An 18,768-nucleotide genomic window follows, 5' to 3' on the forward strand; every position below is an offset into this window, starting at 1 on the left:
CGAAATGTTTTCACACTTTAGGTTTGGAATAGGCAATTGCTAAAGCTAGTGGGCCGGAAAAACATGTTCTTTTTTGTTTTGCTAACAAGTCATGCATTCGCTGATATGTTTGAGGACATCCTTCTTGAAGCCCTTCCTTGAGAACCTTCCCTAATTTGTCTATTCATCTTGCAAAATCTTGGTTGGCTTGCAGGCAGTACATCAAGAAAAAAGACTTAAAATCTTCTCCATTTACGCTTCAGAAACTAGAAAGGTTCAGTTTTTATTAAGGATGAGACCATCTACTACCACTAATCCGCTTTTTCTTGCATTCCAATCAACAAGATCAGTAACAAATGCATTTTAAAGATAATCCACCATGATGGTGACCTTCCAATCAACAATAACAGCAAAAAATTGAACATTGCAAGAACCCCCTAATTTGTCTATTCATCTTGCAAAATCTTGGTTGGCTGGCAAGCAGTACATCATGACAAAAGACTTAAAATCTTCTCCATTTAGGCTTCAGAAACTAGAAAGGTTCAGTTTTTATAAAGGATGAGACCATCTACTACCACTAATCCACTTTTTTCTTGCATTTCAATCAACAAGATCAGTAACAAATGCATTTTAAAGACAATCCACCATGATAGTGACCTTCCAATCAACAATAACAGCAAAAAATTGAACATTGCAATAACCCCCTACAAAAATTTCCGTGCTTTGCCCTTCCTTAGATCCACATTTTGACACAGTTTGCATATTGAAATATGTAATATATGTTGTGATATTATATGGTCATATGGACAATGCTTATATAACACAATGACTGTCCATAGCATACATGAAATTTCTGTCATTTGCTATTGTTTCTCCACTCAGAAAATACATATTTATGATTTTTACTGAGTTTGCGGATATTTATTAAAGATTTAAATATATTACAAAAAAATAGAGATAAAAAGATAATATTCTGACCTTTAGACTGTGGGGATAATTTCTGTTGTTCGCTGCTCACTAGGCATCATGTAAGGATATAAAATTTGGTTCAGAAATGGGAGATCTGCAGATTTGACATCTATTTATACATCAATAGTGAAATTTTGAGATAGAACGTTAATCCTACAGTAGCTTTCACTTCCAGGATTATAATGAAGATAGATTTTCCATGCTAAAAGCAGATATCCTGTCACCATGAGACTGACAAATCAGTCCACAACAACTACACTCTAAACACTCATAATGAAGATGATTCAATACCCAGATATCCTAAAATACGCAATGAAGAGGGTGCATCTGTTATATGTACATCTCCACCCCTGGAAGAGGTCCTCTCGGCAGCCAGCACTTATCTCAAAAACCCATGCACTAGCCAAAAACTTCAGTTCTTATGCTATAGAAGACCACCGCATGCACCAGCAATATACACACCTCCCAGGAGGGTATATAACTCGGGAGGGCTCAATGACTATTGCCTCTACACAGGGAGGGCTCCCATGATATTTCCCGTGAATGAGGAGGCTTCTATCTATTGCCTATGTGTTAATACAGGCCTAATTACTTGGGGGGTTGAATCAATAATTACCAAGTCAAACTTAAATCTCACCAAGTTCACTGATTAACACTTTAACCTTTTGAACATTTAATCTACCCAATAGGTAAAATGAACTTTGAATAACATGCAACTATGATAAAATCAACCACAGAATGTAAACACCATATTTATCTCATGGAAATCCAATTTGAGCAAAAAACCACAATGTGAGATGATGCTCACAAATTGTATACTCTTTTGGAATACGCCCTGTGAGGAGCATTCCCAGTTAAAGGTTACAAAAAGCATTGTTAGGTGCTACCTGGTTAAGGGATTTACCTATAGATCTGTTAAAGTCTTTGCCCTGCTAGGAGCAACATGGTTAGAGGATTTGAACACTCTTTAGAATGCCACCCGCTTAAAGGATTTTACTATAGGGACCTATTAGGATCCACCCTTTCAACAAATTTTACTGCTACAACGGTTAGAGTAACAAAAAGGAAATGATTTGTGATTTGCACTACCTCTACATGATCATATCCAATTAAGCTCAAATGCTCTTCAGCTTACCATACTCTCCTTTCTGACTCGATTGCACTTCATTACAGTACTTGTTCTGTGATCGCAACCTTCTTCAACTCTGCAATCAGCAATATGTTCCTTCATTATATTGCCCTTAAATAGAACTTCCTTCCACCACCTAAACAAACCCTAGATCCAACAATCCAAATTAAGTTTAAACCATTCATAAAGCATTTTCCTCTGACCACGTTGACTCATATTTGCAATTAACCTTGGAAATTGATCCAACTCATAGGCCATTTTGACCAAATAGAAACTTCTTTAACAATCCTCCTCAAACATATTCCCTCAATCATGTGTTGTCTAATCTTTTCCATAAATCACACAAATACATTCCTACTTCTCGAAAATCATCATCGATCCCAATAACAAATCAGATTTCACAAGCGCTCCGCAAATCTTCATCAATTGTTCTTCATCACATGTCGAACTTTTACCTATTCATTATTTCTACTTGTTTATTCAATTCACCTGTTTGTCCAGTTTACCTATTTGTTCTAGTTTACCAATTTATCCTTTCTACATGTTCATCTAATTCACCTATTTGTCTAGTATAACTATTTACCTCTTTGTCTTGTTCCTGTCATCATCACTTCCAAATTACTAAATTACCTTTGCTTGTAAACATTATACAGTACTATCTGAACCATATCATCTTGACATCATCATGAATCATATCCTCTTATCAATCCAACTAATATTTCACCGATCTGAAGTAATATTCAAATCAATTGACTACTTATCACTAACAATTTTAACAATTACCCAATTTGATCTCATCAACCATAACTTACTAAATTCTTCACATTAAGGTGTTATCATAAACATAGCATCGTCACTAATATCTTAACCTTCTTGTACGAACCAACACTTAATTCATACTACAACTCATCTTTTACTCAATCAATATATGGTAACATGCCAAAAACACTTAGTCAAATAGTTGACATCAATGACAACCAATAACTGATTTACCTATCATCAAATCTATACAATTCCATCATCAACCCATCATGTAACATTACTGCAGCAGTCTTTTCATTTATTTGTGTCATCAATTTCATCATTAATTACTTATGCAAACACTATGAACAAGGAGGGCTATAATCTTAGTTACCGATTCACAACATCTTGGTCTGGATTCAGAAGTGGATTCACTCTAACTGGGATGTGGATGCGGATGTTGGTGCCTTATGGAAACATGTAGGAAGCATATATTGGACACTGTAACATCTGGATTTTCCAGGTCTAAATTAATATCTAACATAAGCATAGAATACAGTTATAACTTCAATTTCATAAGAAGGCAGTTACATCATTCATGTTCATGTGAAGAAGATTACCGTTAAAGTCAGTTAAACAAAATTTCTTAACTAAATACTTGAAAAACCTTTTAATGAAATTACTTCAGAAATAGAAATCACATACCTCGAAAAACTGAGACTGAAAATCATCTAAGTATGTTTCTGCAACCATTCAGGTTTGTCCACAAATACACTATAACAATTTCTCAAATCAACTACTATCTCAAAATTCATTTGATGATTACAACTATAATTTAAATTAGGGCATCAAATATCATCTTACCAATTAGGGCATCAATTACCATCGGTTTATTTAGGGCTTCTAATACCGCTTTACCACTTAGGGCTTCCACGACCACAGAATTCAATTAGGGCATCCGCGATGATGGATTCTATCTAGGGTTTCCACAACGACAAATTCAATTTAGGGCTTCCGCAACCACGGATTCAATTAGGGCTTTCGATACCATGGATTCAATTAGGACTTCCAATACCACTGTATCAATTAAGGTTCCAACTGTCACACAATCAATTAGGGCTTCGGATTTCTTTTCCTTCGATTTCTTATCTGTGATAGATTCTCAAGATTAGATAAATAATTATATTCAATATTCATATATTCATATATATGAAAGTAAAATAATGATAATAATGATATACTTCAATTTAATCTTACCTCCTCATAAATAAAAATGATAATACCTATTTCCGATAAACAATTGATTGCATGGCTTAACTCTGTCTGATGCATAACTAACATCTTGAGAGAGGTGAAACATTGTCAGGGGCTTTACCTCCCAACCTCGGACCATAGTATAACCCTACACAATCTTCAATGAGAAAGGCCCTCCCTACCCAGAAGTGATAGGAAACATCATTCCTTCCACTGGGCATCATGATATATAACACACCATACGACTTGGCAACAGAAGATCACCATAACAGGAATATGCATGAGCTACTATATATATATATATATTAGTTTGTTTATGTATGAATGTATAGGTTACTGGTTTCTTTCTTGCTTTTCTTTTTCACAAGTTCATCAACACCTCCTCACCATAATCAGGCCATCAAGCTGGCGACTTCTTGGTGCCTGAACAATTAACCCCTTCTTTTTTTTATTTGTATTGTATCTTATTCACGTTAATCTAGCTCTCAGCCTGGTGAATTCCTTGGTGTTTTGGTTTAATATCCTCTCTCAACAAAAATTATGTAAATATATATAATAGGATTGATTCCATCTGGAATGTCAATATTTATACAAACAAATTTCAATCATTATCTATTGAGTCATTTCACATGAGCGATTATAAATGGATGAGAAAACCGACAAACTTTTAAGCTTAAAAACAATATCATACTGTCACATGAATATAGCAGACTAAATAAGCAATAACATATTACCACAAGGAAATATCAAACTTCAAAGAGGGGATTACAACATCTTTATGCTTTAAACAGGGTTTGTGTTTCAACGGAAACCGACAAACATAAGTGAAAGACTCGACAAGCCTTATGCTGAACATATATCATGAGATTATATGCTATAATAAGGGAAATTGATGATCAGAGATGTCAACCTAAGGATGGGATTTCATATCGAACTTAACAGGAAAAGAGTAAAAAGAAAACCACAAGTTGCATTACTCGACTTTGTTAAATACCTGCAAGTAGCCTTGGTTTTGGAATGTATCCGTCAATCCATATGAGACCGTGGCAAATTAAATGTTCAGATTTGTGGTAATAATAGGAGCTAGTGCGAACTGTAGTCATAATCCTTATGAACTTATGTTAGAATGGGGAAGATACCAGGAATTAACAAATATTTAAGGAGCTTCTTTCACTGCTGAAGAAACAGGAATGTAGAGAAAGACTTTTGATCGGCAACGATGGGTACAATGGTCATTAAATGCTTGAGTAGCATTAAGGATGTCGAGGTGTGTAAGTCCTTGTCGAACAAATCCATTCTCGCCATAAACAAAGAAGGGCGTTAAGTAAATTTTGAAGGACCCAATTACTATTGCCAGGATTAATAATAGAAATCAGGTACCAAAAAGATTAAAGGTTCTCTAAAAAACGATCACCGAGACTCTATTATAAAGGATGGCCTTGGCTCTTGGGCTACCTTCAGTTACAAGAAGCCATTCAAATTCCTAACAAATCGAATTTGAAAAGGGAAAAGAATAAAGGAAGAAAATAAGAAGTTGAAAAGAGAAATTATAATAATTCAATTATTATAATTTAAACATTACTAAACATCATTCTAATAATTTATTTAAGTATAATGATGCTAATTCATTTTAATATTTAAAAGCACAAATTTAAATATTTACAGTTAAAATCCTCAAGATATGTTTTATAAATAATTTAATTATTTTAATTAAAATATTTATTAAACAACTCAATTATTATAATTAAACTATTTATTAAAATAACTCATGCAATTCCACAGATTTATTCTGTTCCAAGTTGCTAGGTCCTCTATCTGTCTGCCCAGTGATGGTGACACCCTGCCTAATTCTTTTCTGACAATGCTTCCACCCCTTTCGGCATGCTCCCTGCAAGAATTTTCTTCGTAATTAAATTATAAATTATATAATCATAAATAATCATAACAGTTAACCTTTCATCTTAATTCCTTGAATTCGCGATTAACGATCAACTAACATGTCATCTTCACTTGAAATCTCAACAACTAACTACCTTACCATTTCTCCAGATTATATTAAATTAAACTGTCAACTGACTTCATACGAACCTCAACGACTATATTTCAAGTTAGTTCAAAAAAAACTGGGATGTAACAGACACCTGGATACTCTATGCATGCATAGTTCAGCACACTTCCACAAGCTTTTGTGGACTGAACGTCAAAACTAACAGTTATTTTGATTAAAAAAACAACTTAATAGTATTATGCAATGTACATTTTTTTTGCAATGTAGAGTCTGATGACCTAAGCTATTGAATTTTCTCAACTTTGATTACTCAATCTAGAAACTGCTTATATCCAGAGTAGCCTGATGTAAACTAGTTTCTTAGTTTTTGAAGCTTCTCAATTTTATTGCTCAACTTGGTAACTATTTATATGTAGACAAGGCTAACGTAAACAACTACTAAAATGAGTACAATATGTCTTGTATTTAAGTTGTTCTAGATAATTAGAATATGTTGGTTACTTAAGTTCTTTTTATCTTATCTTATCTAGGTAAGATCACATTCTGGAAAACCAAAAACCAAAGCAAATAGTTTCCACAAAATTTGAGCTTACCTTTTGAAATTGTATTGCACTCTAGAAAGTAGGATGTTGCAACATCCTTAACTACACATCATTCTTGTATTTTTTTCACAATGCATGAGCCATGGCTTTCAGCTTCATTGGTTTTCACTAGACCATTTCTATTGTGCAAATTGTCAATCTTAGAAGTAAGAAAGCTTTTGCAATGCGAAGTCTAATGACCTAAGTTGTTGAAACTTTTGTATTTTGATTACTCAATCTAGAAATTGCTTCTATGCAGACTACACTAATGTAAACAACTACTTTATCACTCGAGGATGCCAATTTTATTGCTCAACTTGGCAATTGTTTAGGTATAGACAACACCAATGTAAACAACTGTCAAATTGAGTGCAATATGCCTTCTACTTAGGCAATTCTAGACAAGTAGAAATGTCATGAAAATGCTCAAAACAATGTAAGTACAAAATTGTACTTAAGTTATTCCAGATAACTAGATACAACTATGAAGTATCATACTATCAAATAATTTATTTTGTATGTTTCTTTGCAAACACACACATATGTATACATGCATACATCTCTCTCTCTCTCTCTCTCTCTCTCTCTCTCTCTCTCTCTCTCTCTCTATATATATATATATATATATTAAATTCTTTGCACGCATCTCTCTCTCTCTCTCTCTCTCTCTCTCTCTCTCTCTCTCTCTCTATATATATATACATACATACATACATATAGATATATATATACATACATGCATACATTTTTATATATAAATGCATCCAAAATATTAAAAAATTGTGCATCCATGCACCCAATCCTCACACCTTCATTAGTATCTACACCTAAATCAACAACTTATGTTATAATCATTGCCCACTCGTGAAAAGAATGATCCTTAAAACCCCCTTAGAATAGTAGGGCAGGGAAACCTCCCTACTTATAGTTTCCACCTACTCGTGACCTTGATATTGTTCAAGCTATGACCTTAGAATCAGTGTTACAGGACTCGACGAGTCCTTGCCAAACTCGGCAAGTCCCAAGGCCAGCTAGGCAAAACGAGGCCAATGGCCTCTTGCCTCGGACTCGATCGAGTCCTGGCCAAGTCAAGGCACACTCGCCGAGTCCCGTTAGGCAGACTCGACTGACAACTAGCGTCCAAAAAGGACTGAAATTTTTGTTTTTAATGATCTGTTTTTTTGTTTTTTTTGGTATGTAAACATTCTAAAGCACAAGTTAGACCTAAAAAGGTCATTCTATCACTTGCAAACACAAAGAATAGAGAATGAAGAGTATTGGGGTTTTGGGAAATAAATTAGCAAATCGGTTCGCTCTCATCTAACGGTTGTTGATTGTTTGTGCCACTTTGTAGCTTGCATATAAGCATTGAGAGGAGTTAAAAGAAGCATTTGGAGGAGGCTTCTTCAAAATTGGGTTACATTTCCATTTCTAGAGCAAATTTGAAGAGGCAAGATACATTTTTTTCTTGTTATTCAAATCTGTTTGAAGCCTTGCATCCGATTTATAATCTGCCCTTCTTCAGATGTTACAGATGCTTCCAAAGAGCAAAAATAATTTATTTGTTAAAAAGAACAGAACACATACGGCATAGTATAGATTGACGTTGCTTATGAATGGAAAGTGTAGATTGAAATAACAGTTCGGCACATGAAAAATATCTGGAAGTCGGGTGTCTAGATCTTGCTAAATGAATTTGTATCAGCACTTCTTTAGTTTTCCTTTAGGCGTAAACACAATATATATCAATCCTCAGCCAAGAAGGATACATACAGCAGAATACAACAGCACTGATATATAATGAAAAAGGTCTTGCAGATATTCAATGGACTTATAGCAGGGTGTCGATTATGAAGAAAGCCGCATTAAGCAAGGAAGAAAATGCAGAAAATGGAAGCTCTTGCCTCCTTTGTAATGTCCTGTTTAGGGCATTTACTTATTCGCCTTCTTATTTGTATACGTTTTGATAATAATCCATATGATATCCTTCTCAATGTTTGATATTCTATATATATATATATATGGTATTTCATAGAGACATGTCCTTACATTAATATTAATTATATTTAATAAGGTAATTATATTATATAGTATTATATTAATTATATATGATTATATATTATATATGAATCATTTTAATTTATTTATAACAATATTATTTTAATATATAACAAAGATATAATTGTCATATACTATTGTCATACAAGTATATATTAATTATCAATAGCATGGCATTTAAATATCTAATTATATATAGATATATAATAATATTAATATATATTTATAATTATATTATTATAATATATAACAATTTATACAATTATAATTATAATATTTTTATACATTATCGATTATTTTAATATTATAAACTTTATGTATAATACCTGTTTATTATTTAATTTATATATCAAAATGGGGATATCACAGTCCTCCCCTCTCGAATTTGCTTGTCCTCGAGCAAAATCATTTAATAAACAAACTCCTTCATAGATTAAAAAAACATATTTGCATATAAAAGACTTAAAAAGATTTATGAGATATACATCTTTAACGAATGAAAACCCAAAGCAAACACAAGGTAGTCACATGAATGCATGAAGACACAAAATATACACAATGCAAACAGATGAAGACACAGAGGATACACAATGCGGACATATCATACATTCTTTATTGATTCTCTATAATTTATTTCTCACAATGAAGTAGAGTAAAGGGAATGATTTATAAAATATACTTCCCCAGTACGCTTTTTGATCATGGATACTGCAAGCACAAATAATTATTAGCATGTACATGTATATGATAGCTCCAAAGAAAAGATGAGTCATGATAAAATTAGTTCTAAACCAATATCCTACCAAGCCCAAGAGCGAAACTTTGGCCCCCTTGGCCTCAATGGAAGACATTAGTTATCCACATGAGGTGGTCTACTTGGTAGATTCTTAGCTGAATTAACTTGACATGATGTCAATGTTTCTTAACTTGACCAATCTAAGCCCAAGAGTGAAACTTTGGCCCTCTTGGCCATGATGGAAATATTCTACCATTCCATCAAGGTGATCTACTTAGATGTCCATCTTAACATTTTTTCCCAATCTAAGCCCAAGAGCGAAAGTTTGGCCCGCTTGGCCCTAATGAAAATATTGTACTATTCCATCAAGGTGATCTACTTAGATGGTAATCTTATTCTTCTTAAATATCCTACCTAAACCCAAGAGCGAAACTTTGGCCTTCTTGGCCTTGATGGCAGCACTTGACATCCATCAAGGGGGTCTCCTTAGGAGGTAATCTGATTCAGTAATTATTATAAAAAAAAAATTCTTTACAAAATGCGTACATAAATAAGTTTACCTTTTCTCATTGAATCACTACTAAAATTGTATCTCATCTAGTTCTTGTTGGTCCTTTGCATCTTCATTACTTCTCTTGGATGTGTTCAAGATTATGTTTAGATCTCTTGTTCATCTTTTTCTTTTCTTCCTTGTCAAGTGTGGCAATAGGATCTTACCTTATCTTGTGAAGAAATGATCTAATGTAGTAAACATATGCAATCTTATTATTTTCTTATTTGATCCACTTTATATCTTCACTAGTTCGATATTTTATTCTTCCTCCTTTTTTTCTTTTTTCTTTTTTTTTTTTGGTTGGATCCTTAGTGAACATGTTCTCTTTTTTTCTCAACTATCTCAAAGAATGAAATGCCTTAAGATTGGATCTTGTCATCCTTCAAATTCAAGGGTAAGATGACTCTTCTCAATCAAGATCTACTTAATAACACAATATTGTTTGCAAAATTTATATTAGTGATAGGTTATATAATGTTGTCAAATAAGATTTGAAATAATTTAATAGTAACTCTAACTTAAAATAGGAATTGCAATATCTTTTAACTAAGTAAAGATATTTATATTCAATGTAAAATAATTTAGGAAATGGAACTTATCTTTAGAGAAATGTGCTTGAAAATTATGCAGGTCATTGTAGGCTTTATTGTTTTATTACTTATCCTCCTCCTCAAAGCTTGATAAGACCATTGTATAGTAATTTCCTTATGACTTTGTATATACTTATTAGCGTTTTCCATTATCTCCTTGCACTATATAAAATCAATTTTATTTTATTTTGATGCCCCTAAATATCAATGTTGACGTTCTCTCTCTTTTCAACGACTCTTGATTCATGCCACTTATTCCCTTGTAATTCACACGTGGTTTGTTGTCAATAATATGTATTTGTTATGATTTATTACCTTCTTATCCTTACGATATTCACCCATATGGCTCATGATCTTACTGTAGAGGAATTCTTTCAGTTTGAAACTAGATTTTTGAATCATAATTCTTCACCAAAGTGATACCCATAAAACATGTTTTGTTCTTTATCTTCTTCCTCTGTCATTTGAATATATATGTTGACATGAACAATGTATATTGTCAGTGGCACGTAGGATACATACATACATACATACATACATATATATATGTATGTATGTATTTTAAAACCTTTATTTCATTCATTTATCTTCTTATATATGTGTGTGTGTGTGTGTGTGTGTGTGTGTGTGTATTTTAAAACCTTTATTTCGTGCATTTATCTTCTTATATGGTTCCGTCCTTTGATCCACGACCCTATTTTTGATATATCATTTGAAGCATAGTGTTTGATATATATTATGCATTGTAAGTGTTATTGAGGATTCTAGAACAATATCTTAAACTTTTCTCCTTTATGTTCAATCAAACTCAGCCTAATATCATTCTATATCACAATCTCAATGATCTTCATTGAAATATTGGCTCGGATATTGATGACAATTTTTCATAGGTATTTTTCTATTCACTAATCATATATATATGTGTGTGTGTGTGTGTGTGTGTGTGTGTTCCAATATCAATCTCCTTAATAATTCATATCTCGGTCAGTCCTTTCACAATCTCTTGGGTTATCCAGCTATCTTCCTCTATATCTTTTTGTCTTAGAATGATAACTAATATCATTCGATCAAACTCATAATATTATCGATAACCCAATCATATTTTCATCTACCTAATCCTTCTATGGTTCCAGTGATTACATGCAAGGTGGCTTATCACTGCTCGCGAGGATCTTATTTGTCCTTCTTACCTACCATTGGCAGCTTATAACTGTCAACGTGGGCTCATGCGGATCTGATCCATTCACCCATGGCACTTGCTGCTTAGGGGTCTCCTTACTCCACGTTCACTTTTTGCTCAAAGTACAAGGCAATGTCCTTGTTTTTCCAAATGTCCCAATTCTCCAATCTGCACCTCTCCGTCTGTAATGCCACCTTGATATGTCATTGCCTAATCTATGTTCGGTGTGCAGGGAATATCTCTTGCAAATATGAGTTCCGCTTAATGCTCAATGTGCAGAGACTAAACTTCCTTCCACCGCACATCTTGGTTCATTTTTTTTTCGATTGGGAGAATGAAATGGTCATATGTCACAGAGATTAGGGCATAACATGGTTGCCATGTTTGAACTGCTACTACAAATCTTCTCAAACAATAATAGGAGTGTGGAATAGGGCAACAATAGGGGTTTGGAATAGTGCTTTTCACCAGATTTATTTTGTTGTATGACGATTAGAAGTTGTGAAGATTGTTTAGTCAAAATAATATTCCAAAAGTTGATTCGTGTAAGTGGAGAAGCGAGATTTTTATCCAGAGTGTTCCTACGTAAACATGTTATATGGGGAAGAATGAATGGAATAGTACTTGTCCAAAACAAATTGTCATGTCAATATGGTGACTTTTGTAGCTACGAATATCATATACCCTACTATTTTTCCTTGGCATTTTATATCCAAAGAAGCCCATACTAAGATGTAATGACTTTTGTGTTATTTTTTCCTTTCATTACGCTTGCAAACAACTTAAGTGTTTTGGGATAAAGTTGCATAAGCGGCTGAGAAGAGCTTCTAGAAAAATGATTTGGTTGAATTGTTGTTCTTACTTTTTCTTAATTTCAAGAATGGTCTTATATCTTTTATATTTCATCATAAAGTCTTGCAGTTTTAATAGCAACATCACAGGCTAGCAAGATTAGTGCTCTGATACCACTTGTAATGTTCGGCACTTACTTAGTCGTCTTCTTATTTGTATAAGTTTTGATAATAATCCATATGATATCCTTCTCAACGTTTGATATTCTATATATATATGGTATTTCATGAGACATGTCCTTTCATTAATGTTAATTATATTTAATAAGGTAATTATATTATATATTATTATATTAATTATATATGATTATAGATTATATATGAATCATTTTAATTTATTTATAACAATATTATTTTAATATATAACAAAGATATAATTGTCACATACTATTGTCATACAAGTATATATTAATTATCTATAGCATGGCATTTAAATATTAATTATCTATAGCATGGCATTTAAATATCTAATTATATATATAGATATATAATAATATTAATATATATTTACAATGATATTATTATGATATATAACAATTTATATTTGCATCTTAGTATAATTATAATATTTTTATACATTATCAATTATTTTAATATTATAAACTTTATGTATAATACTTGTTTATTATTTAATTTATATGTCAAAATGGGGATATCACATCCTTTGTCTCTCTCGACTCAAGATATAAAAGGATTTAAAGAAGACTCATTGGCTTCCATAACTTAAAGAATATTTGACAAATAAGAAAGCCAAGTGTCTAATTGGTTATAAACAAGGAAAGAATAAAAAGAATGGAAAGAGAGTTGAAAGATTATAATTCAAATATTATTATAATTCGAATGCTATTATTTATTTGAATATTATTATAATCTTATATTTATATATGTATATGTAAATATATTAATGGGGTGACATCACTTTATTAAATTATTATAATATAATGGTGTCATTTCATTTTTATGTCTATATGTACGTATATAAATATTTATTATAATAATATGGTGAAAGATCATTAAAAATCTTTTGAGGTACGTTTTATATTTTAACTCAATTATTTTATGTTTCTCAAATTATTTATTTAAATAGCTCATGCAGGTCCCACAGATGTATCTTGTTTTCAAGTCGTTAAGTCCTCAATCCATCTGCCCAATGATGGTGATGCTCATGTGCCTAATATTTTCTGACAATGCTTCCACCCCTTTGATGTGTTTCCTGCAAGGAAATTCTCCGCAATTAAATAATATTATCATAACAAGTTATAAATAATCATAACAGCTAGCTACATTTTCAATTTCCATGAATTCCTGATAAAATAATCAACTAGCAAGTTATCTTCACATGAAATTATAAGGACTAACCATCTTATCATTTCATAGGATTATAACCAATTTAACCGTTAACTGACTTCATGTGAAACTAAACGGCCATATTTTAACTTAGGGCAAAATTTGGGATGTAACAACAACCATCACTTGAGAGCATGACTTGGAATAAGGAGAACCATGAGCAAGCAAAGTTGGCACTTGGAGATTTCTTCTTCTACAACAACCTTCAATTTAATGCAGCAATGTACTTTTTTAATTTTTTAATTGTATGTTTTCCCTTGCTTTCATAATAAGTATACTTATATTGTTTATTTAATTTGTTTTAACTTTTATGTCTTCTTATTGGCAAATTGCCATATATGTTATTGATTGTGGTCTAGAGTTCAAAGCCCCTAATGATGAGCTAAAAGGTCCGATTTTCGCCCATCGCATTGCTGATGTAAAAGTTGAAATTGAGGAGCAGCATAAAGTATGGGTTGCAATGGATTGCACCATCATGAGCGATGGTTGGATTGATAGAAGAAATAGAACACTGCTGAATTTTCCTGTCTCCTCATCAGGTAATTCAATATTGTACTTAGAAAGTTAGAATTTAATAATTTAGTAGTAAATTGATTGATCATTTTGATTGTACTAAATTTCTTTATTTTTTATCAAGTTTCACAATACTTTTGAAATCAATTGATGCCTTGGGGAAGACCAAAAATGCTGAAGATCTTTGTGAGGTAATAGAAGAAGTGTTGAAGGAGGTGGGTGAGCAGAATGTGATGCAAATTGTGACAGGTAATGCAGAGAATTATGTTGTTGCTGGTAAACTTCTTATGGAGAGGCACCGCCACTTGTTTTGGACCCCTTGTGCTGCCCATTACCTTGACCTCATGTTGAGGATCTACGTAAAATTCCTTGAATAAAAAAATGTGTAGAGCAAGAAAGGAATATTTGCAAGTTCATATATAATCATGCTTGGGTCCTCAACCTTATGAGGTGACAAAGAATAAAGAGTTGTCTTGTCCAGCGGTCACTAGATTTGCAACAAATTTTCTCACATTGAAATCTTTCCGTAATGCAAAGGCTGATTTGAAAGGTATGTTTGTATGTGAGGAGTGGACAAATTCATCATATTCAAAGCTCAATGTAGCAGTTGAGGTGGTTGATCGGGATTTTGATGAGTGCCTTTTGGAAACCCGCCAAGGAGATTGTGGAGGTAATTTTCTTTTTTATGCTCATTTCCATTTCATTTCACTATTTTTGTTAGAATTTTAAACACTTGTTTATGTTTATTGACATTCACATTGTTCATTTTTAAACGGAAAACTTAAAGCTTAATGTTTTGTTTTTCACAATGATTGCAGTTCATAGAGCCTCTTATTGTTATCCAACGGATTGTTGATGGAGAGAAGCCCTCAATGGGTTACATTTATAAGGGCATGGCTAATGCAAAAGAGGCCATTCAAGCTTTTTATGCAGGGAATAATGAAAAATATGGTCCCATATGGGATGTCATTGATAAACGCTAACACAGTTTACTTCATAGGCCTATACATGCAGCTATCCACTTTCTTAATCCAACATATCAATTCAGCCCAAATTTTAAGGTTGACGAAGAGGTGTTAAGTAGCCCCTATGTTGTTATAGAGAGAATGTCACCTAATGTAACTATTGGAACAGTTATAGTCCATGAGATAGAGATGTCAAAGAAAGCACTAGGAGACCCATTTTCATGAGACTTATGCAAAAAAAATCGGACAAAACCGATACCTAGTAAAACTATATGATTCCAAATTCTAAATTCTAATTTATTACCACTTAGAATCTAGAATCTAGATTGATAAAGTCAAATTTATAGAACTGATTTAAAATTTTCTTGTTTCAAATGTATGGTGCGAGATGTTTGGTAGTAATGTGCCAAATCTACAGAGGATTGCAGTTTGTATCTTGAGCCAGCCGTCTAGTGCTTCAAGATGCGAACGCAATTAGAGTATGTTTGAGCATATACACTCAAAGAGGCGCAACAGGTTGAAAGCAAATAAAGTTGAACAATCTTGTTTTTCTTCACTACAACCTTCACTTCTACCACAAGCAAATTTTGGGCACGGACACATCTCCCATTGTATTAGAGAAGGTTAATATTCAAGCAGAGTGGAACACGGAGGTTGATAATCTTGTCTTCAATGATGAAGACTTGGAGTGGGTTGATCTGGTTGATCAAGAAGCAGAGGTAGTGGCAATGGCAATAAAGGCTAGAGCATGAGGAGACCCTAAGGCCGAGAGTGATGGATCTAACCCTGCTGATGAGGATTATGAGGATGAGGATGAGGATGAGTGTGAGGATGGGGAGGATGATCATGTCACTGAGGTTCAACCTCAGACACAGGGAGAGAGAATGGCTCTCGAGGGTTCAATGACCTATCTTAGGCGTACTTGTAGGAAGACATAAGCTACTATGAGCCTTTCTTTTGATATATGTTTTGAACTTTTGATTCCATGGATTGCATATTCCATGGATATTGACATATTGTAGAGATTTGACAGTTACACTATATTTCAGATTTCTATTATGTTATTCAGTTTAACTTTATGTAATTTCTTTCAAATATTCGCATGTATACTTACATGACTTATGAAAAATGTATATGTGAGCAAAGTAGCTTCTATTTATCTTAATTATTGTGTATTTGATGTTAATTGGCTAAATAATGCATGAAAAAAAATGTAAGTCCTTAAAAATCTTTGAATTTGATGGGTTTTTTAATTTGTCGAGTCTGACTGCTAAGACCGAGTCAGAGCCCAATTTGAGCTTGACCGAGTTTGAGCCGAATCCAAGACTAGTAACACTGGTTAGGATAGTAAAGGCCTCCCACCCATTCCAATCAGCTAGCCTCCCATGCAACAACAAAGGTTAAAAGGCCTGGTATGATTGTCTATTCTGTCCTCATAGACCAACAAGTCCACAACCTTTACAATGAAATAAACATCCAACCTTTTATTAGTGAACGAATAACTAGTAATAGCATCCCATATTGTATCTTCAACACAACAACACCCATATATCTTAGTCGCCTTAAATAAAACAATAATGCATCCTTGAGTGACATACAACCTTCTTGCAATTGTTCAAAGAAAATATCATAATGAAATTTCTCTATAGGAGACTTCACAATTTCCATGAACTCTACCTATAAATCCAAAACAAAACCCCTGTAAATCTCCTCTAGCTCAAATGCAAAACCATATCTAGATTCACCTCAAATTAGCACCAACCAACGAGAGTTTTCATCTCGGCTCGAAACCTTCAGCATATGTAATCCCTATGTGGAACCACTCTAATAAAGAAAAGAAATTTTCATCCTCAACTACAAGTAACCATTCAAAATTTTGTCATGCTAGTGAGTTTGACCATGGGCATAAAACTTTGAATATCCATACCAAAACTAAACATTAATTTATATTATTTTATGCATCTCAATGAAACCCCTTGATGAGGAGGTTCTACGCATTCGCAAAATTAAATAAACAATATTTGATAACTTTCCATATAAATATTGCACATTTTGCAAACTTCTAACAAAATTAACAATTAGGACAGAATCTGGAATCTTCAAACAAACATTCATAACTTTCATAACTGACAACATGAAGCCAATTGCTCCACTGAGATTGAAGAAAAATGAACCACTGACATTCTTCCAAATTTATAGCAAGATCCAACGGTTCAAAGTAAAGTTATGCCTTTTATATCAAAACTGCTAACTCTAGGACAGATTCAGACCCCACTTCACCAAAACGAGCATAACTTCTGCAAAACTTAATGAGATTGGATCAAAACAAAAGGAAACGAAAGATAACTCATTAATTTTTCCAAAAATATAAGTTTCATATCTGTATCACTCTGTATGAGGTCTTATCAACACAAACGTGAAACAGATTTCTGGAAAAATAACTCAGAAAATTAGAATATAAAACTATAAACCAAGTTCTCTTTCATTTCAATTCTTGTCCAAACTTCTCAAACTTGTCCTCTCCTAGGATTCAACGGTCAAGAAGAACTAATTACCATCTCTTTAAAGCAATATCATAGCCACTATACCTTCTACAGCTTTCTAACATCCTTAACATTCAGTCGGTTACACATTGAGTTTCCATTGAACATCCTTTTCCTATTCTTATACACAATCACATTGTTAGTAACAAACAATTTCCTATCAACTTCATACAAGGAAAACATGTGATAACCTGTTCACCATATCATACAACACAAATACATTCCCATGTCCATGCTCTGTCATGCTCACCACAATGCCAACAACATTTGGTCCTAAATATATATACGGTAACAAAATTATCTCCGTACTGTTCAGAATTTCACTGACTTGCCCTTTACTTAGTTACTGTCCACAATACACATTCTAACTCTTTTAAGAGTCATCAAACATAGTCAACACATCAGAATACTTTCCATTATGTGGTTTCAACAATAATTCCATTCCTAAGAAAAGATTTCATCAGACTGATAAAAATACTTTGTACTGGTGGGACAGTAACGCTCTGACACTCTCACTATGGTTTTACAAAACATTGCCCATCTTCATTCATTCATTTACTCGACAATTTAGGTTGTTGTATTATATTGCCCTTACCAATGGAAGCCAAGTCCTATTGATTTCAAACCCAAGAAGTTGGGCATGAAGACTGTTATTCTATTTGGTAGTTTTAGGATTGTTCACTACACAATCAGTCTATAACCTGTCATGAAACAACCTTTAATCCATAATCTAGTATCCATTCATGTTGTCTTGAATTGATGTCACCCTTA

The 18,768-nt window shown here is 33.1% G+C and overlaps 1 protein-coding gene across 2 annotated transcripts in view; it reads right to left on the minus strand.

Annotated features, from left to right (window-relative positions):
* Positions 1-18,768, minus strand: part of LOC149568571 (Pseudouridine synthase family protein) — a 213,173-nt gene that overhangs the window by 85,065 nt on the left and 109,340 nt on the right. The window lies entirely within an intron of this gene.

Source organism: Cupressus sempervirens, chromosome 3, assembly GCF_028749045.1.
Source record: "Cupressus sempervirens isolate cs-2001-9-10 chromosome 3, ASM2874904v1, whole genome shotgun sequence".
In the NCBI taxonomy this organism is placed as follows: Eukaryota; Viridiplantae; Streptophyta; class Pinopsida; order Cupressales; family Cupressaceae; genus Cupressus; species Cupressus sempervirens.